The sequence below is a fragment of the Oryctolagus cuniculus genome, chromosome X (genome assembly GCF_051225735.1).
Source record: "Oryctolagus cuniculus isolate XC-2025 breed Fujian yellow rabbit chromosome X, ASM5122573v1, whole genome shotgun sequence".
NCBI classification, from domain to species: domain Eukaryota; kingdom Metazoa; phylum Chordata; class Mammalia; order Lagomorpha; family Leporidae; genus Oryctolagus; species Oryctolagus cuniculus.
Window position 1 is genome coordinate 113,535,639 of NC_142888.1, and position 22,580 is coordinate 113,558,218.

The 22,580-nt window shown below is 39.5% G+C and overlaps 1 protein-coding gene across 3 annotated transcripts in view; it reads left to right on the forward strand.

Annotated features, from left to right (window-relative positions):
- The window catches only part of FHL1 (four and a half LIM domains 1), a 70,454-nt gene that overhangs the window by 17,524 nt on the left and 30,350 nt on the right, over nucleotides 1-22,580 (forward strand). For all 3 annotated transcript variants that reach the window (XM_070066940.2, XM_051827585.3, XM_070066936.2), the window contains exon 2: nucleotides 9,554-9,626. The gene's annotated coding sequence lies outside the window, so the exon portion shown is untranslated. The remainder of the gene's footprint in view (nucleotides 1-9,553; nucleotides 9,627-22,580) is intronic.

A 22,580-nucleotide genomic window follows, 5' to 3' on the forward strand; every position in this document is an offset into this window, starting at 1 on the left:
GAATCTGTTATGTAAACTCCTTATTATACGTGTTATTTGATGTTTTACTTATTCTTTCCCCTTAATTTTGTTGTTAGCCTACTTGACTATACATGTGGTGTTGCCTCCGCTGAAAGCAGTGGATTTTATAATTTATTTTTAAAAATTTCAGAGAGGGAAGAGGGAAGAGAAGGAACAAATAATGTCTCCCTTAAGTCACGATCTGTGGTGGAGGCTGGGGTTCTGGTTCATTGGTGGAGATAACTGGTTACTCTGTTCCAGGGGTAAGCCATAAGGTCGCACAACCTCTGCAGCTTACTCCACTTCATAGCAGTTCCTGCTGACTTGAAAGATGGCCAGAGCAACAGTCTGCCCAACTCTGAATGCCATTGTCCCACAGCTATAGACAGGCTAAACTAGTTGTGCTTGATAGGTGCTACAATTCCAGCCATCCCTCTGGATCGGAAAGGGATTGGTTCTAGGACTCCTACCATTACCAAAATCTGTGGATGCTCAAGTCTCTTATTTACCATGGCATAGAATTTATATACACACATTCTCCTGTATACTTCAAATCATCTCAAGGTTACTTATAATACTTAATACAATATAAATGCTATGTAAATAGCTATTACACTGTATTGTTTAGAGACTAATGATAAGAAAAATCTGTACATGCTCAGTGCAGATTAATTTTTTTCCAAATATTTTCCATTCACTATGGGTAGAATGCACAGATGTGGAACCCCCTGGTGTGGAAGGATCGAGGAGGTATAGTTGCTGTGGCTTGAGGCATGAATGTGACAGCATTCTTTTGCCCCCTTGCTGCTCACCCACCTGCTTATTGGCACCCTTTGGCTCCTTTTAGTTCCCTTTCTTCTGTTTCCTTAATCCAGTTACTTTAAAGTTTTCTATTAAAGAACATTGAGAAAAAGAGAACACTGAGGGCCTTAACACACAAAAAAAATTGGCCTAAGTATTCAGACTCCCAAAACAGTGTACTTCTTCATTTCTTTGTCTGAATTTTACTGCTGTGTTGTGTTGTTTTGTTAGGTATCAGGTGGAATTCAGGGTACTTCGTAAATATTTTCTGACATAGAGCTTAAAAGTAGAATTCTGTCACCTTATAAGCTTATTTGTCATTCCTGCCACCACCGTGATTTTTCTTTATGTTTATTATTGTCCTTATGGCAGATGATGACAGCACGCGTGCTGGTGTGAAGGATTTAAATTCATTGGAGCAAAGCTGCCCAGTTGCCAAACTGTAGGGAAATAGTTCACAGAGTGCCAAACCCAGCTTATGAAAAGTATGGGGCTGAGTACTTCATAAAATGAAATCAACAAATGTTTATTGAGTGCTTATTCTGATGCGCGAAACACTTGGCTAGGCATATTAGATGCAGTGGGAAATATTAAAACCAGAGTAATTTCATAAAGCAACGACTGTCCATTCTAATTGGAGAAGCTGTTAGAGACAACAAGGATGTGGTGGGGAGTATTGATCTGGGGGTGGAGGAATCAGGAGTTTTGCATCTTAGCTGGATTGCTGCCCTTAACTAGCTGATCCCCTGGACAAATCACTGTGGGTCTCAGTCTATCAAAAGGGAATAAGACAGCATCATGTCTAAGACATTCTACAGATTGACTCATAGACAAATGTGGAACAGATTCCAGAAGATGGCACATTGTCTTGCTGTATTAGTCAGCTTTTTGTATTTTAACTAAGAAACCTAAGAGGAACTACTTAGGAGGGAAGGAGATTTATTTGAGGTAGCAGTTTGGAAGTTCACAGCCCAAGATTGGGTTGGCCCAATCTTGAACCAGCAGTTCAGGCTGCTGGTGAGGTGGGAGGATGGCAGAGGGAAAATCACATGGGGATCCAGGAAGGAGAGAGACAAGGAGACACAGGGGGCACTCTCTTCCTCCATGTCCATGCGTCTCTTTATAAATCCATCATGATTTCATCACGGGGCTCCACCTCAGCGATGTAGTCCAATCCAGTCCCTTCCCGTAGACCCCACCTTCAGACGCCATACTTGGATCAAACCCACTTTCCACCCATCATTAACATTAGTCCATTAACCATTAACATAAGACTTTGGGGATTAAATGTTTGCATCAGTTTGGGGAGCCAAGTCCTGTTCAAACCATAAGACCTGCCAAATGAGTTGCCCATGTAATAATTATCATCATATGCTTATGGTACATATATTTTTGTACTATAAAGTATAATCATACTAATTATGAGTGTAAACTGATGTTTCTCAAAGTGGGGTCTTTGGGACAGCAGGATCACCTGGCAGCCTGTTAGAAATATGAGTTTGTGGGCCCCACCCCAAACCTACTGAATCAGAAATACTGGGGATGGGGCCCAGATGGTGTTTTAACAAGCACACATCCCCAGAGATTCTGATGTCCATTAAAGTTTGACAACTATGGGCTATAGGAATTTGAGGATGTGTTTCTCAATCTTGTCTATACATTAGACTACTTTGGGGCAACTATTTGAGAGTGGGGTTTTCTTTTTTTAGGAAAAAATATTTATTTATTTGAAAGGCAGAATTACAGAAAGAGGGAGGGAGGGAGGGAGGAAGAGAAAGAGAGAGAGAAAGTGAGAGAGTGAGCTCTTCTGTCCACTGGTTCACTCCCCAAATGGTCACAATGGCTGGTCCCCGGCTGAAGCTGGGGTAGGCATTGTGATGCAGTGGGTTAAGCTGCTGCTGCTTGGGACACCCACATCGCATTTCAGAGTGCCTGGGAATAAGTGCCACCTCTGCTTCTGATCCAGTTCTCTGCTAATGCACTTTGCAGGCAGCAAATGATGGCTGAAGTACTTGGGCCCCTTCCACCCATGTGTGAGACCTGAGTAGTGTTCTTGGCTCTTGGTTGTGGCCTAGCCAAGCCCAGGCTGTTGCTGGCATTTGGGGAGTGAACCATTGGATGAGTGGTATGTCTGGTGTGTCTCTCTCTGTGTCACTCTGCCTTTCAAATACATAAATCCTTTTTAAAAAAGAGAACAATGACCTAAGTATTGGGGGAAAGGAAGTGACCCATTTGAGGTGATGCATTTCAGGGATTATTCTAACAGCTGTTTGAAGTAGGAGGCATATCCATAATCAAAAAATCTCATGGCGGCGCCGTGGCTCACTAGGCTAATCCTCCGCCTGGCGGCGCCGGCACACCGGGTTCTAGTCCCGGTCGGGGCGCCGGATTCTGTCCCGGTTGCCCCTCTTCCAGGCCAGCCCTCTGCTGTGGCCAGGGAGTGCAGTGGAGGATGGCCCAGGTGCTTGGGCCCTGCACCCCATGGGGAGACCAGGAAAAGCACCTGGCTCCTGGCTCCTGCTATCGGATCAGCGCGGTGCGCCGGCCGCAGCACGCCGGCCGCGGCGGCCATTGGAGGGTGAACCAACGGCAAAAGGAAGACCTTTCTCTCTGTCTCTCTCTCTCTCACTATCCACTCTGCCTGTCAAAAAAAAAAAAAAAATCTCATGAAGTAGCCTAGGTACGAGATGATATTGGGCCAAGTTAGCCCTGGAGATATGAGATTATAAGATTGAAAAATGTGAAAGCTCTTTTGCAGGAAGAATGGACAGGAATTTGTGATGGTTGTGGGAGAACAGCAGTCGTAGAATGTCTTTGGTTCAGGAATCCCTCTCAGACTTCTTTGTCTCTCATTGCTATGCTTTAGGAGTTCTAATTTGTGGGTACACAACAACTTATATAAAAGTACAGATTTATACTCATCTAAAAGCTACCCATGGCCCTTACTTCGGGGAAAAATTCTGTTTTTGTTAACGAAAGAATGCTTGGAGATCTGGGAAAGTTTTCAACTTGGCAGTGACTAATTCAAGCCCATCAGTCAATTAAGTGAATTTTCATTTTATTTTTTGTTTTGTTTGGATGCTGTTGTGATAGTCATTGAAAGGACATCAATCTCCATATTTAAAACAAAACAAAAATATCATTGAACATTAGAGCAAAGGACAAGAATTTCAAGATTTTACCTTTTGACTTTGGCAAATATCTGCCACCCTGTTTTTCTTACTGGATTTTGCCATTTGGTTTGTGTCTTGCTTTGCTTCCATTTGTTCCTAATGCCTGATAATTTTCATTTCCTCTATTATGTTTTTTAATTGGAAAGGCGGAGAGATAGAGAGAGAGAGAGATGGAGAGAGAGAGAGAGATGGAGAGAGAGAGAGAGAGAGCTTTTCCTCCAATGGTTCACTCCCCAGATGCCTGTAATGGCTGTGGCTGAGGACAAAGTCAATGTCAGGAGTCAGGAACCAGGAACTCATTGCTTCTTGGCCTTTTGGCTAAGATCAAGTGTAGGAACCAGGAGCTCAATCCAGTTCTCTAATGTGGGTGGCAGGAACCCAATCACTTGAACCATCACTGCTGCCTCCTACGGTATGCGTTGGTAGAAAACTTGACTCAGCAGTGGAGCTGAGTTTTGAATCTAGGCATTCTGACATAGGATTTGGGAGTCTTAACCTGTATCTTAACTGGTTAACTTATTAACCAAATAACAAATATATTTTTCTTATTCCCCTTTTATGACCAAAAAATTATTTAAGTGTGCATTCAGAAATTACCCATGGAAACAGATCCTTGGTATTTATTTGGGGCATGTTAGAGTATACTGCTAATCCTTCCACCTTTTGTTAGTTTATTGGTTGTGCCACGTCCAAAAGCAAAGACTCCTTTTAATCTATCAGTTTGAAAATCCGAATCTGGTGTTATGGTGTTGCTAGTTAAGCTACCACCTGCAATGCTGACATCCCATATGGATGCTGGTTTGAGTCCTGGATGCTCTACTTCCCGGCTCCCTGCTAATGCTCCTGAGAAAGCAGCCGAAGATGGCCCATGTGCTTGGCCCCCTGCTACCCACATGGGAGACCTGGAGGAAGCTCCTGTCTCCTGACTTCAGCATGGCCCAGCCCTGGCCATTGCAACCACTTGGGGAGTGATCAGCATATGGAAGATTCTGTCTCTCTCTCTCTGACTCTCTCCCTTTCCCCTATGCCCCCGTAACTCTGTGCCTTTGAAATAAAGTAAAATAAATCTTTTTTTGAAAAAAAAAAAAGAAACTACGAAAGCAGATTCAATATTTTAAGGAGTTACACATACTCCAACGCAGAGTTAAAAATGGCTCACTATCCTAACACTTTTGGCAAATCTGTGCACTTTCTAGTTTTCTCAAGGAGCTGCAAAAGCCTGTGGGAAAATCTAGACTAATCACAGCCTTAATGTGTAGTAGATCTACAAGGTGCTTTTCAAAATATCTTACCTATATTTTCCCAGATAAGAATAAATCCTATATCTTTCCAAATTGTGAAGAATATTGTAATTTTATCATATAAAATAAATGTGGAAGCTTTTGTTGAAGAAATGATCTCCCAGACCAAATCTTTTTGAAAAAAAAAGATTTATTTTATTTAATTTGAAATGCAGGATTCACAGAGAGACAGAGGGAGAGAGAGAGAGAGAGAGAGAGAGAGAGAGAGAGATCTCCCATTTGCTGATTCCCTCCCCAAATGGTTGCAATGGCCAGGGCTGGGCCAAGCCTGAAGCCAAGAGCCAACAGCTTCATTCGGGTCTCCCATGTGGGTTGCATGGGCCCAACCATTTGGGCCATCTTCTGTTCCTCTCCCAGGAGCATTAGCAGAGAGCTAGATCAGAAGTGGAGCAGCCAGGACTTGAACTGACGCCCATCTGGATGCTGGCATTGCAGATGGCAGCTTAACGCACTACATCACAATGCTGGCCCCCATATTAAATCTTAATTATCTTAATGACTTTATTATATTTCTATAACTAGTAATATTCTTTCAGTTTTTATTTGTTAAATTAATGTTATATATCTGATTATGTTGCACATCTTGCTTATGTTGTAAATATTCAAAATGAGGCATGTTTCATCTCAACTCTTTTTTTAATTAATTAATTTATTTGAGAGTTACAGACAGAAAGAGAGAGAGACAGAGAGAGAGGTCCTCCATCCATTGGTTCACTCCACAAATGGCTGAAATGGTCGGAGCTGGGCGGATCCGAAGCCAGGAGCCAGGAGCTTCTTCCAGGTCTCCCATGTGCGTGCAGGGGCCCAAGGACTTGGGCCATCTTCTACTGCTTTCCCAGGCCATAACAGAGAGCTAGATCAGAAGTAGAGCAGCCTGGACTCAAACCAGCACCCATTTTGGATGCTGGCGTTTGGTGGAGGCTTAACCTAGTACGCCACAGTGCTGGCCCCATCTCAACTCTTTGTGTCCAATAAATAATTTTCCTGATTAACAGCCTGTTAAGGGAAATGAGCCAGTGGCCATCTCAGTTGTGTTTATTAATAAATGTTATGGTAATATTTAAAATGTGCTTTTAATTGTGTATATACCAATATTTCTAACTCCCATAGTAATGCAAGTATTTGAATAAAAGTAACCTTACTTAGTATATACTAAATTGATCTTCTGTATATAAAGATAATTAAAAATGAATTTTGATGTGAATGGGATGGGAGAGGGAGCGGGAGATGGGATGGTTGCGGGTGGGAGGGAGGTTATGGGGAGAAAAAGCTGCTATAATCCAAAAGCTGTACTTTGGAAATTTATATTTATTAAATAAAAGTTAAAAAAAAAGTAGGACAAGTGAGAGGTCTGCCATATGTGCATCTAATTACAATGTTTGGGGTTCATCACTCCTTGATAACTTAGGTGGGAGAGAATATTGTGAAGGATGTCATTAAGGGACAGTTACCATGGTGATAAGAGTCAGAGAATTTACAGGAGACAATGGATCTGTGGAGATCATCCATTTTGTTTGATCCAACTTGTCTTTTAAGTTCATTCAAGCAGCCAGTGTCTCTGGATTTTATTTTTCCACAGAATTCACCCAATCGATTTGTGATTTAGGGATCATTTAAAACTTGGCTGTCAGTAGGATAGGGTCAGCATTGTTAAACTCGAGGAGAGTGATTGTGTATATTAAATATCATTAAAAAGTAACTACTGGATTCTTCTGGAATAATACGAATGGCTTGTCTAATTTCACTTATTAATTCTGTCAGGGTGAGTAATATTAATACGATTTATTTTAAAGCATGACCGACCCTCAAGTATTGGGGTTTTATTTTGGAGTATTTTGCTGTCATCACATGTTTTCCAGGTGTGGGTAGATGCTATTCTTATCCTTTGATTTGCACAATATTGCCAACACCAATTGTATTATGTCTGGTTAGGGTGACAGATATATGCTGCCGATTAAAAAGTACATAGTCAGATACAACTGCCGTTGAGTGTCTTCATCCTCACAAACCTAACCACAGTTCAGTGGGGCACACACAGTAGCACAGACAATAAGGTGAAACAGAGGTACAAGTGGAGATCACGTTTCACTGTGACTTTTTTCGGGCCAGTGAAAGCAAGAACTATGAAGGGAAGAGTGCTCTAGCAGGCCTGAGTTGGAGCCCATTGTGAGCACTTTGGGCCTTTCCCTCTTCTGCCCTCTGGAGGGTGTCAGGGAACATGAGTACAAGCACTTCTGAAAGGGATGGCCAAGGTTCTGGACTGGTCACCAGAAGACAGTTTCCCTGCCCCTTCCCCAGCAGGTAGAACTTGTGAAGCTGAGGAGCAGCTAGAGCGAAAAGTAGAAAAATCAATTCCAGAAGAATGAGTAAAATGGAGTAGGATATTAAGGCTAAAGTGTGATGGAGCAGTTTGAAGTTCAAATTGGGGTTGAGTCAAAAGAGGGGCAGACATATTTGGTGCTAAGCATTTTGGGCAGCCTATGACGTCATTTTCCGAGTTTGATAACGTTTTGATTCTTTGCCTGTTATAGTAGTAATAATTATATATCTGATATTCACTGAGTAAGTACATTTCATGGCAAGGCACTGCCAAGTGCTTGACACGTCTGTACCTCTGTGAGATAGGTAGCATTATGATGCTCAGAAGGCTTGTGCAGGTAATAAGAGGCAGAGCCAGTGGTTGAAGGCAGGCAGTCTGACTCTGACTCCCCTGCTGTGAACATCTGTGCAGTGCTGCGTTCCAGCTGCAGCTTCATGAAAGTGTGTGACACCTTCTAGAAACAGTAAGTTCCATAAGAGTGGAGTGCGGGTGGTGAGAGTAAGTAAATCCTTTGTGTATACATACTGTACTAAGCATTGGGAGATTGAAAAGGAATGAGATTTTTGTCTCTGCCACCAAGAAACCTAAAGTCCCATAGGACAAACCAGGTCCTAATATGAAACAGATTTACATATTTATATGGTAGGATATGAAAATATTGTCTGCACTTAAGTATAGGTGGGAAGAAGACTACAAGGTGTTCTTTGAATTGAGTCTCTTTCAAATATCCACTTTGGGATGCTTGCTCTTCACTGCTGGCACAACTTTGCCTTCTCCTGAGCTTATGACCTTGCAAACAAGAACCCTGTTCAGATAGCCAACATGTTTGTCTGTTTTAAGTTTGGAAGAGTTGTCTTCAACTGTGACACTTGTCACTAAGGTCTCTAAACAGAGGAACCCATTAGCCTATTGAACTAACTAGATTTCTGTATATTTTCAAGTATGTTTAAAAATCTAACCACTACTTGTTTGATTGCTAGTTTGGAGAAGGTTGTTGACAGGGGGAGAAGGTAGTTACACGCCTGGTTATTATATTTGGTTTATATTTGCCTTATTTCCATCAATACTTCTTGAGAGCTTTAAGGTGTGAGGACAGAGCAGTGACAAAACAGTTGGGGTCCGCCTCTCAGGGAGAAGTCTTTTCCTCAGATTTCTTTGCTCATGTACATTTCACAGTTGATCTAAAAGCACATTTGGTGAGTTTCAGGATTTCACACTTTTGGGATAGGTACAATGATCACAGTTATCCTTTGCCCCAGCCAGTCCTTCCTGAATATGAAAAGGGGGAGATGGAGGGGTTTTGTGGTTCTGTGAACAGGCCTGTGGGATGTGGCAAGTGGTGGCAGACTGTATTTGTGTCAGGGATGGGAGAACAGCACTGGGCACACCTGTTTGCCAGTGCTGCAGACCATCCATGCTGGGATGAGCCTGCCCACAAGCCTGCATCATAATCCTGTTGTTGGTTGACGATAACTTCAGCAGTCACACTGGCACCTCGTTTCCATGGCAACAACACTAAATATTCCTCTGGTGACTTGTGCTCTACATTCTGGCTGGATCAGAGCCCTCCTGTGGCAAAATATTCTAAAGATGTTAAAGGGGGAAAAAAGGCTCAACTAATAAATCTATTCTAAACGACTGAGTCATTTGTTTTGATTACCCGGGTGATTGCCAAATGTTAATTTAAAACTGAAATAGGCCATGAGCTCACTCCTGTAACAATGCTGAGTGTTTGAGCTAATACAGCTTGATAATGAGGGAGCCAGATTCACTGCCAGTGCTAATGTTATATGATAAACAGACGTTTGGAGAAATATGCAGAACATCTTGGCAGTTTTCCTTTAACTCTAAGGGTTGTAAATACTAAGTAGGATGTGTTACCATGAGCCATTTCAAATGAAGTTAACTTTTTTTTCTTTCTAACTTTCCTTCTTGATTCTCATTTTTTCCCTAATTAGGCACATTGGACGTTATTGTCAACTGCATCTAGCCCTGCCGAAGACATCGTATTTTTCACACATCCAGTGTGAGGTGAGCTTTATTAATTGCAAGAAATCTTACGCTGAACTCCAACCTTCCAATTTGTGGTGTTAGAGGTGGCATTACACAAAGAGCTTTATTTGTACAGGAGGTTTAAGGGAGTTCATTGTAATTGATTTTTGCTTACCCTAAATATTAGCTCTCTGGGGAATGCCTTCTCAAGGGGGAAAAAACCTCATTTGCTTTGAACTTGGGGACATGAAAGGTGAGTGTGCCAGGCATAACAACTGCTAGAAGGTCCACTTGGAAAATAAAGATCTGCTCATGTATCAGCATGAACAGTAGGGAGCAGGAAAGCTGCATGGAAAAAACGGTGGGATGGGAGAGAGGAGACTTTTGCAGACAACTAGCAGAAGGATGGGCTGACTGCATGAGCCATCAGGAGTTTTTGTGCTTGGGGTGGAAGGAGCCAAGGTGCAAGACTGCCACTGAAAATTTGCTGCTAGAAACACCAAAGACTGTTTCTGTTGGGTTACATTAATATGTGCCAGCAAAGATTTTTCTCATTTGCCCTCAAGTCCAGAGTGGTGTGATGAGACCTTTCATGTATCATATATCGGATAGGCATATGGCCCTCTTTGTTTACCCAGAGTGCCTTATTTATACTCTGTGATGGCCTAGGCTTCCTCATTTCTCTCTTTGAGAGAAGGGACTGACAAGTTTGAAAATAATGAAAGGAGAGGATCTAAAAGGTGGCTCATCCAGGCATAGTGAACGAATGGTCACTCTTCTTTTATGCCCCAGTGTGTGAATTTACAAAAGAAGATGTGGTATTTGCCAGCAGTATGCCAGTCAAGATTTCCAGTTTCCTTCATTAGAAGGTTTTTGCATTTTGTCTTCTCCACTCCCCTGTCCCCCTTTGCCTACAGTTACACATTACCTACAGTAATGCATTACATACAGTTACACCCTTATCTACAGTAACACATTCAGTGTAGCTAAGTATATCTCAGGGTAGTTACTCATTGAGTGGTTCAAGTTGCCTTTGTTACATCTACCTACTCAAAATCCATAGTTTGCAGAATATAAGTTGACTCTCCCTTGCCAGAAATGCTCAAGACCAGAAGTGTTTTGGATTTCAGAATTTTTTTTTATTTTGGAATGTTTGCATATATATAATGATATATCTTAGGGATGGAACCCAAGTGTAAATATGGAACTCATTTATGTTTCATATACACCTTATATACATACCCTGAAGGTACTTTTATATAATATTTGTAGTGTTCCTCAGTTTTTAAAAATATTTTTGAGAGAGAAAGGAGCAAGACAGGGAGACATGTACAGAGATCTCATCCAGTAATCCACTAGTTCACTCCCCAAATTCCCTCAATGACCAGAGCTGGGCTGTGGACAAAAGTGGGAGCTAGGAACTCAGTTGAGGTCTTCCAAATAGGTAAAAGGATCCAATTACTTGAGCCATCAACTGCTTTCTGCCAGGGTCCACATTACTAGGCATATGGAGTCAGGAATTGGAGCTGGGTGTTGAACCCAGGTGTTTCTCTGTGGGTCACAGGCATCTTAACGTGAATCTTAGCTTAAATGCCCATTGCTGTGTCTATGTTTTGACTGTGATCCATCACATGAGGGCGGGTTTGCAGTTCTTCACTTGTGGTATCATGGTAGCACCAAACAGTTTTGGATTTGGGAGCATTTTGACCTTCATATTTTTGGATTAGGGATACTCAACCATATATATATATATATATATAATGTTAATATGTTAATATATATGTTCAACCATATATATACTAAATATATATTTTCATTCTAATACCTAAGTACATTAAAGACTAAAAAAGGACTAAGTTTAGAAATGTTTAATCTGAATTTCTGAATTTTACCCATTTCACCAATTATGGCTGTAGTCGGAAGTCCTTCCAAGATTTTAAACTTGTCTGAGGATAAAATGTCCAGCAGTTCCCCTCAGCTGCCAGAGATGGAACCTTCGTCTTCAGGTCTGTACCCTGCTATACCTGTCATTCATAGCCTCTTCCGTAAGATGGCTGTTTTCAAACTTAGAAAAAGTGATACACACATATCTTCTAAAACAAAAAAAAATCTTAGCTCTAACCCCAGTAGAGAAAACTAAAGCAGAATTGTTTTTGCTCAAGTAGGAGACTGTGACTCTGTTACCCATCTCTGAGTCATCCTAGGGCAACTTGAAAGCACTGTGCTCTATGTCAAGAGCAGAGATTTTAGTTCTGTGCCCTCCTACAGTTCATTTTTTAAAGTTTTTCTACAGAGATAAAGACTAGATAGTTTCAGAAGTTAGGAGAAAGGGAAAAATGTCGCTTCCATCAAATTAGTTGGGAATGCCAGCTAGGTGAAACTCGGCAATTCGCATGTGTTTTTTGCCCTTAGTAATCCCACAGCAACCTGCAACTTTGACAAACTCCATCAGTAGGAAACCTCACTAGAAACTGTGTGCACAATTCTGTGTTCTTAACATGTAATTTTTGTTAAATAGTTATTCACTTTCCTATTTGAAAGGCACAATGACACACACACACACACACAGAGAGAGAGAGAGAGAGAGCGCTTCCATTTGCTGCGGGTTCACTCTCTAAATGGCCACAACAGTCAGCCCAGGTTGGGCCATTCTGAATCCAGAAGCTAGAACTCCATCTGAGTTTTGTCTCACATAGGTGGCAAGGGCTCCATTACTTGAGCAACCTTCTGCTGCTTTGCAAAGCACATTAGCAGGGATCTGGGTCAGAAGTGGAGCAGTCAGAATGTGAACTAGCACTGTGGTATGGGATGCTGGTGTTACAAGTGGCAGATTAACCTGCTGCACCACAATGCCTGATCCTAAATGGAATATTTTAATTGATTCAAAAAAACTCCCACATCTTTGAAGTGATTTTGCAATATCAAGAATACTACAATGACATCATCACTGTGACCCAAACTTGGTGTCCTTGGGTTTTCTTTTAAAACAATGAGTTTCTCAGGTGAGTCAATTAAATAGAATCTGTTAAGTTGTTTCACCGTGATGGAAATATATATGATTATGCAGTAGCATCTTGTGTTCTCTCTTCTTGTTTTTAATTCCTTCATTCACCCAGCCCTATGTGTGCCAGGCCAAGAATTTCATGGTGAGAGAAGTGAAAATGATATCTTTTGGGTCTGCTATTCATTCCTCCAGTGTAGGGTGTCCCTGAATTGTTTTCTCTTTTGCAGATGAGGAAACTGAAAAATATTTTAGCTTTTGTTTTGGCATTACATTGTATGATACTGAGTGCCCTAAGTCATAGGTTAAAAGAGCACAATACAGTACAGATCCAGGGTTACAACATAAACTTCTCATCTGTATTGTGGTCTCTTAGCCTGTGACTTAGGCCACCTCCAAATAAACATGTGCCAATAATAAAGTATGTGATAATTGCTGGGGATGCAGCTGTGCCTAGGACCCAAATATCCCCAAATGAAAACAAATGTCAGCTGTGTGTTTCACACTCTACTTTTTTAGAAGTTTGTTTGGAGTAATTGAACAGTTTGGGAAAATGGACTTTGAGTTTCCATAGGAGGATTTTTTAAAAATGATAATGGTCCTGTTTCAAGTTTAAAATAGCATTTATAATAGGTCAACTTTATAATTCAAAAATTTAAAGTTATTCCATCTGGCTACCTTTTAGTTTATGAATTATTTGGAACACAAACTTGATCACAGCATAATTCTGGTCACATGTATGACCTGAGCTAAATGTGAATACTCTGTGTTTATAACATATTAGTGACAATATTGTTAATTAATTAAACACATGTTTCACATCTAGCAAATATTTGTATCAGTGACATATGGTTATTCTTATTGATTTTGCAGGTTTTTAATATTCAAAGAACACAATATTTTAATAGACAGTAGTCATAGTGATTCAATTTGTGCCATTTATGTTGATGTGCCCTTTCCTGGTAAATGAGGAGTGATAGGAAAGTCAACACAGATGGGTTATACAGGCTTAAAGAGTTTGGATATCGTCAGTCTGAAGCCATTGTCTCAAACTGGTGGACTGCTATCTGGCACACAGAAGTGTTCTTTCAAATTTTATGTGAATTGCCAGCATTTCAAAATGGGGAGATTTCACATTTTAAAGAATCCAAATTTTTAAGCTTCTCTTGAAATATCAGAAGATCCAACACCGTTGAGCTGAATTCCTGTTTGGCTACACTAGGAGCCAAATAGCCACTGTTTTATCAGGTGGAGCATGCTGCCGTCTCTGTGACACTAGGGTAAAAGATCAGTTGCTGTGATCAAAATGTTTTATTCTTACAAGAATATGAGTTTTCCACTCCAGGTCTAGGTGAAGTTGAGGTTGCAAACTTAAGGTCATCCTTTCTCTCAAAATACCAGCTTGCTAGCTTCCAGGTGCATGGTTTTGGGTGAAGTTTATTTTGGCAGGGTGCATTAAAAGAGTTAAAGATTAACATTTCAGAGGAGGCGGGTTCCCTACAGATGGCACCTAGTCAAGAGGAGCATCAACAGGTATGGAATCCTCCAGATTGTTCTAGAACCCTCTGTCTTTCTGTGGCCTGAGAAATAGAAGAAGATCTTGGCCAGGCTATTTGGGTTGAATTTTTCCTTACAAATCTGGGTTTAATTTTAGTTGCACCAAGGTAAGTAAAAAACATTTTTTAATACAACATAGCACACATAAAAGAGAAATTGAACTTCTATTTAAAGTTTTGTATTAAATTGTTTCTAGTAAAAAACATGATATATTAAAGCTCAAATATCATGAAGTAGGAAATAGAGCTTTTAATTTTATACTTATAGAAAATATATTTATGGGGCTCTTAGAAAATTTGGTTATAAGACCAAAGAAAATAAAACAATTATTAAATCTGAATATATGATAACTTTTAAACTATGAAATTATAGAAAAAGAAAGGAAGAGATAGACAGATTCAAGTATTTACAACATATAGCAAGAAAAGGTATAAGTAAAATGAAAAAGAGAACCCACCAGGAAAAATTTGTAGCATGTATGACAAGATGATTAATTTGTTTTATACACAAAGCATAGGCCTGGTACATGGTAGGTGCTTCACAACTCTTGGCTGAATGAATCTTCCAATAGATAGATGGGTTAAAAGACATCTGAGTTCTATCACAAAGTAAATAAATGCATGTTATAATGTTCGGCCTTATTGGTATACAAAGACAAGCATATGCATACATCAATAAAGTATGCTTTTCACTTATTTTGTCAACAAAAACATAAAGAAAACTCAATACTTTGAAAGGGATATGTACTTGTAAATAGCCTTGTAAATTGGTACAGAATCTTTCAGAATGCTATTTGTCAATAATGGGGAAAGTCACAAAGGTTGCTAACTTTTGATCCAGTGATACTATTTTTGATATTCTGTGGTCTAAGGAGCAAATTATTCTAAGAAAAAAAGTCATATATTAATAGATACTGACCACAATGTTTCTTGGAGGGATACAAGAATTAGAAAGAATTTAAGTTGTGTGATATTAGAGAAATAGTTCATTTATTCAACATACTTTTTTATTAAGTAGATTGTGGTACATCTATGAAGTGGAATTTCATAAACATGTTAAAAACTACAGCATTGACACTGGCATAGCAATATGAAAGAATTTGTGTAGTATAGCCTTACTAGAAAATACAGGATGCAAAATTGTATGGATACTGATCATAACCATGCAAAGAGAGCTGTACATGTGCAGAAGAACAGGAAGATGTTTGGACAAATCTAAGTATCACTTTGTTTGAGGTTTTGTTCATGTTATGGTATTGTGGTTTGTAGGTTTATTTCCCCATGCTCACTTAGAGGCTGAGACTCTTCCACTCTACTGACTTCAATTAACTCCATATTGCAAGCAGCATATGCCCATTTCTCATACAGTAGGTGCTTAATAAATCACTATGAAACATGAGGACTTCTTCCTGGCACCAAAACATGGAGTCCTCATGATATAATTCCATCTTGTTTGTTTTGTTCCATCATCCTGAGCTCCTGTATCTCTTCAGTTGTTTCGTGGTTGGCAGAGAGGCATCTTGGTGTCCCACATGAAAAAAGTACAACTATTTGTTTTAGAGCTTTTAGCTGATATGTGGTAGTGCCAGGCAGGGAATGAATCTTTGTGTCTAAAGATATATTGTACACTTAAGGAAACTCTCAGTAGAGCTGTAATTCAGGAGTGATGGCCATCTCATCTGCTGATTTCATCTAGACAAGCCACAAAAACTCCCATTACAGTTGTGAGCCTTCTTCCAGCGGCCCCCTCCTCTTCTGCTGTACTCCCTATTTTAGATATACTTGTCTCCCTGCTCTAAGTGTACTTTTTTTCCATTTAATTAGGTCAGTTGCTTCATGTCTGTTTTTCTTTTTTGACATGGTTTCCTCTGGCTTTGGCACCACATATTTTCCCCATATGTCATTGCCTCTGCGCCTCATGTTGCAATCGTTTTTCAAGGGGAACTGAGAGCACATTGCTAAGGGGGGTAGCTCTTGACTTCTTTCACTTGCCCTTTGCTTGAATGAGCGTTCGTATTTCTTTTGGGCCCAGTTCTGTTTGGTTTTGTAGTCTTCAGAGTCAGTTGTGTTTGGACTGAAAGATACTTAAGTAAAAATAATGGTAAGTCAGAGATATGTCTGGCAAAGGTGCAGCCCATTTGTTAAGGTTACTGGTTTATTTATCTCCCTTGTCTCTATGGCGACTAAATCTGGGTTTGGGATTTAATGGACTTAATTCTGACCTCTTGTAACATCCCCTAACTTTTCCCAGCCTCTGATTGAGAAGGAATTTATTTTCACTTGATGAGACAAACTGCCTCACTTAGAAAAGTGCTCATAACTGGACCCTCAAAAGTGAAATCTCAACAATTTTTGCTTCTTATGCAGTCCTTGATCAGAGTACACATGACAATTGTTAATGAAGCTAGGAAGTCATTTGATACATACACACATAATGTCCCTGATAACCCAAGGAAATAATTTTTTCAGTGAAATGAAGTATTGTTGAGTTCATGTGAATGAACTGTCTGTGAGAGCTTTTTATAAGAGAACCTTTTGTAAGGATATTAAACCAATGGGACTTTTTTATTTTTAAGAATATCTCCACTATCCATTATAGTCTTTTAAATTTGCATGCACGTAAATGTTCAGATGTATTTCAGAGTTCAAGTGCATTAAACTGCGTCATGGAAGTGTGCAATAAAGGTTGGGTTTGACCAGGATTCCCATGGCAGAAATCAGTTTTAGACACTGAAATTGAAACCTGGTGTTCCACCAAATCTATGGATGGTAAATGGAGACATAGATATCTGATATTTAAGGTAGCTAGAGTCAAACCATTTTGGACTTCAGTTGGCTCAAGTGACTCTTTTTAAAAAAAGATTTATTTTATTCATTTGAAAGGCAGAGTTACAGAGAGAGAGAGAGAGAGAGAGAGAGAGAGAGAGCACGGATTCAAACTCAAGCACTCCAATATGGGAAGTGGATGTCCCAAGCAGCATCTTAACTGCACCAAACACTTGCCTCCTAGTTTTAGGAAATTTAATTATTTATTCAAAATCAAGTCAGAACACATTATTTAAAGCTAACATATACTGTGTTACTTTACTCATGGATAATTTATCCATTTGAAAGTCTTTTCATCTTCTCTCGGAATAGATTTGTCCATGGTCAGCTCTTCTGTTAATAGAACAAAGACTTAAGCCAACAACAGATGCCCATTTGTAAGAGATCTGTATTGGTGAAGGGAATATTGGATACTCCTTAATTTCTCTTAATTTCTTCTTAATTTGCTCTTAATTTCATGTAGCTTGACCTACATGTCTTATGACCATGAACTTAGAAAATTTATTAGGTTAAGGTCATAGCTAAATCACATAAATTTTATTAAGGTTAGTATGATAAGCTTATCCAAGGTCAGAGCTTTTACAGAAACCTCAGTGTTAAGGCCTGAAGCTCCTAATGGCACTTGAGAATGTATAACATTTTTAATCATCATTATCATTATTGTCATCATGATTATTATCAAATCAACCTTACATCACATGTTGAAAGCTCAGTGTTGAGAACTGTGCTAATAATAGTTACAATTTATGTATTTCATTATTTCTTTCATTGTTAATATTTCAATTTTGGTTAAATAGTACTGAGAGGCAAATCAGTTGAAATAAAGAGATGAAATACATAAAAAGTGTATTTAGAATAGTAGCCTCATTCTCCTTTCCTATCGACCAGATAGGCTTTACCCTTTGTAGAATATTTCTCACTGAAGGATATCCAATTAGTGCACAGTTAGTTGCTTTAGCCATTCTTCATCTGCATATAAAAATAATGGTCCATAGACAATTTGGTGACAATTAGTGATCTTTGTGAATCTGCAGACATCTCTTCCACCATGTGATGTGTATATGTGATATGACCATTTCTATACATTCTTCAGAGCTCCAAACTTATAATTTATTTCAGGCTTTCCATGTATTTACTTCCCAGAATGAGTAGAGCTTTTCCTGTGGATGATGATGAGAAGTTAGATACGTAGTTGTCAGCATACACTTGTGGGCCAGAAGATTCATGATCCAGTGTCTTTTGCTCCCTAAAGTGATTCAGACGCTGACGAGTTGGATGGGGCTCATTTGACAGGTCTAAACTTGAAAACAGTGTGCTGTAATATTTATAGTCTATCCGTTAGGTTCCCAGCTCTGCCCTCTCTACTGTCAGTCCTTGTAGACAGGATCTTGACCTGCCTCTTTTGGTCCTCTGAAGGGCATTTTCCATTTTTCTTACAGCACAGTTAAGGCACAAAGAGTAAACGGTTTGGTTGGGATTACTGTCTGAAATTGTATCTCCTCTCAATGAATTTCCAGTTTCCGAGGGATCAAGAATCTGAATATTTCCTCTTCCGTACCCCCACTTCCTTGAGAGCTTCCCTTGGTTCCATGTTCCTCTAATATTTATATTCCTGATACCATTAGTTTGTATATGCTTGAATAGAATAGTCCCTTCTCCTTCATTATCATATGACATTGTTTTCCTTCACAAAATTGTATTATGAGGTGAAATTGCACAATGAATACTCATTCCTCCACCTAGATTCTATAATTGAACAGTTCACTGTACTTGCCTTATCACATATCCATCCATCCATCCATCTAGTAGTGTTAATTTTTTTGGTGCATTTTGAAGTAAGCTGCAGGTATCTGTACGTACATATCACCTGCAAACACTTCAGCATACATATCATTATGTAGCTTCAATTTTGACATTCTTAGAGTTGCTATCAGATTTGTTGACATCCTAACATTTATTTAGGTGGTTGCTAAGAAGAAGCAATTAACTTGAATGGGAAATATGGTCAGTTTTCAGACTCTGGGGAGTCCCGGTTTGTTTCTAACTACCAGCAAGTATACAAACACATATGAAGGTACTTCAGAAAGTTCTTGGAAATGCATATTATAGAAAAAAGTGCACAAGTTTCCAGTTTTTTTGCACCAAAATAAATGTACATTTTAATTTTATTTTTCCACAAACATTTTGATGCACCTTTGTTGATATTGCTGACAGTTTCCATGCTATAGTACATGATCATGTTGTTGAAACTTAGAAGGTTGACCTAGAAATCAGTTTGTTTATAGGAATGAAACTGGAGAATTGATGTTGTGAATAGTGGGGCAAAGGATTGGAGTTAGGTCCTATAAGAGTGAGATATGAGTGGAGTTAGATAGTGTATGTGTGTGTGTGGGAGAGGGAGGGTACATTCAGAATTAGTAAGTTACCAGTGTGATACCACTTTCTTATATGAAGTCTAGAGAGGGTTTTGTAGCAGTTTATAATATCTAAATGTCATCGATTTAATAAACATTGAGAATACAAATAGACTCCTTCTAGTCTAATGGTTTTCACCTTATATTCCTTCCCTTGACATCCTAGAAATTCATAAAAATGTTTTAAAGGTTTTATCCATATGTTTAATTAGATTTTTAAAAAATACATTGAACAATTTTCAAAAAGAAAAAAAAAACAACAGACACACTCAACGGTTTTACAGTAAAGTTTAACATCCTGGAGAATACTTACTGATTGACTTTAAAGGAAGTAAAGGTTATTAATGTCAACCTAAAATAAAATTTTGAATAACACTTATCTGTCATTCATCAAAGTCAGAGTAATATTTCTGTTGAGGGAATAAAGACAAAAGGGCTACACTAAAGCCACGGGTGTTAAGGCGCTGGTCTGGGAGAGCTGAAGTTACATTTTGGTCTCCAGTTACCATGAGCTCTTATCCATCTGTTATATTTAGACTTTTTTTTTTCTAATACCTTTAGGAATCTGAAGACAGATGAGTATATGCTTTAAACTTGAAACTACCATAGAAGGAGAGAGATGGGTGAGAAGCTAGAGGCTGGCTACAGTGTCATCCCTCAGATGGGGTTGTGTGAATGCATTAGGGAACCTTCAAAAGGGTTGCTCTGTGCCCATGGTCCAAACTGCTCGACATAACTCTGGAAGTGTATGTATTGGAATTCAGTTTGAGATTTTCAGGATTTCTTTGTGCCTAGAAAACCTTAATGTGGATGTGGCAGGTTTCTTTCATTTCAGGCTGTTGTACTCACTTGCATTCATTCCTTTCAGATTGTACCACACTCTGTGCTCATCGTCTGAAATACCTTTTGAAAACCAGTATCACTAGTACCTGCTTCTGTGTAGCTACAGTTGATTTTTAATGATTTTAACATATCTATAATTTAGTTTTTCTCTGACATTTTATTAAGACGATTTTCAAAGTGGAAATAAGTTCGCAGCAGCCACCTGTGTAATGCTCATGTAGAGTCTACCATTAATATCTTACTCTCCTTGTTTTATCACATCTCTCCATTCTGCTCTCTATCATTCAATCTTATTTTTGGATTTCCTTACTAGTTAACTTCATACAAGGGTATTTTAACAAGTTCATGGAAAGAATTAAAAGGTTTTTTGGTGCAAAAAATTTGAAATATATGCCTAGTTTTTTTTAAGGATGTATTTATCTTATTTGAAAGTCATAGTTAGAGAGGGAGAAGAAGAGACAGCACATGACTGAGATCGATCTTCCATCTGCTGGTTCACTCCTCAAGTGGCCACAATGGCTGACACTGAGCCAGGCTGAAGCCAGGAGCCAGGAGTTTCATCTGGGTCTCCTATGTGTGTACATAGGCCCAAGCACATGGGCCATGCTCTGCTGCTTTCCCATCCTCGTTTGTAGGAAACTGGATCGGAAGTGGGGCAGCCAGGACACTAACTGGTGCTGACATGGGATGTTGGCATTGCAAGAGGCAGCTTACCCCGCTATGCCACGACACTGGCCCCAGTTTTTTCATAATATGCATTTTCAAGAACTTTTTGAAGACCTACAGGGTTTCAGAAACTTGATGTCTGGCTTTTTGAACATTGCACAAATATGTCTAAATTGGCATAGAATACTGTGAAAGAAGATGTAAAACAAACAGCCCAGTTTTACTGGGAAAAAATTTAGGAGTTACTTTAAAAATAACAGGTTTTCTGGAATTCTGGCATGGAGTTGGAAAAAAAATACTGGTGTATTTTAAAATATGAACTTTTATGTGACTCAGACATAACTGATCCCCAAATAAGGATGGGGTACACTTGTAAATTTTACTTTAATCAGAGACAGAAGCTGACTAACCTAACACTTCTTATGGAGAGATGCAAGAGGATCAAATGAATAAAAAATAAATCTTTTTTTTGAAGTGTTATACCTCCCCTTACCTGGGACCAGGAGGCAGTACTATGTAGCCATTCCCCTTTTCGAAGCTCATAAGGAGCCTGGGGAAGGGGAGGGGCATTCTCTCTTTTCCCTCTCCTTACCTCCTGGACCCAGAATGAGCAGAGCAGGGTATGAAATTCCCCTTTTTACCTTTCCTGGTCCACTCTCCCTAAATGAAGTCCTCATGTACTTATGTGTTATTCTCACTTTCTAAATAAACCTTACCATGCTGCAAAAAAAATTGTTATAAACATCAAGTATTGATTATTCCCACAAAATCTATTGCATTTGGAAGACAGAGGAGCAGTGAATTGAATTGATATATGCTGGCTCTAATGTCAAACATCCGTGTCAATGTGATAAGTGCAAATTATTTTAAAAAATCCCACTCTTGTTACAATTCAGGGAGAATGGGATGAAGATGAAAGGTTCTAGTGAGTGACCTTTGACCCTATTTATGTGGAAACATTCCCTACATTTCTGCAAAGCTGTGTTGTTCCTTTCATTCTCAGTCCCCAGAATTGTGTCCAAACACTGTCCTTTGGCCCAGTGGGTTGGCTGGGTATATTTCCTTCTGGAAGTCTTCACTAGCACCTTTGGTTTAGCTGGCAGGGGATCCATTAAAAGCAGTTTTTCCCACTCATTAGGAGCCGAGCCTGTTCTTTCCATGTCAGTTCTAGCTGCTGTTACTTGGGTAGAAACAGATCTTTGCAATGTTACCAATCTCTGGAAAGTCCAAGAAAAGTGAATGTATAGGAAAAAAAAGAACAGAAAAATATTTAGGGCAGGGATTAGGTGAGGGATATGGATGTGGAACTTGGAGATTAGATTTATGAGAGGACATCAGAACTTCATGGAAAGGGGATGACATTGTGGCATAGCGGGTAAAACTGCCACCTGGGAAGCTGGCATCCCATATGAATACCTGTTTGAGTTCCAGCTGCCACTTCTGATCCAGCTCCCTGCTAATGGCCTTGGAAAGCACTGGAAGATGGCCCAAGTACTTGGATTCCTGTCACCCTAGTGGGAGACCTGGATAAGGCTCCTGACTCCTGGCTTCAGCCTGGCCCAGCCCCTAGCCATTGTGGTCATTTGGGAAGCGAACCAGTGGATGGAACTCTCTCTCTCTCTCTCTCCCTCTCCTTTCAGTAATGCTTTCAAATCAATAAATCTTAAAAAGTTCATGGAAAAATGAT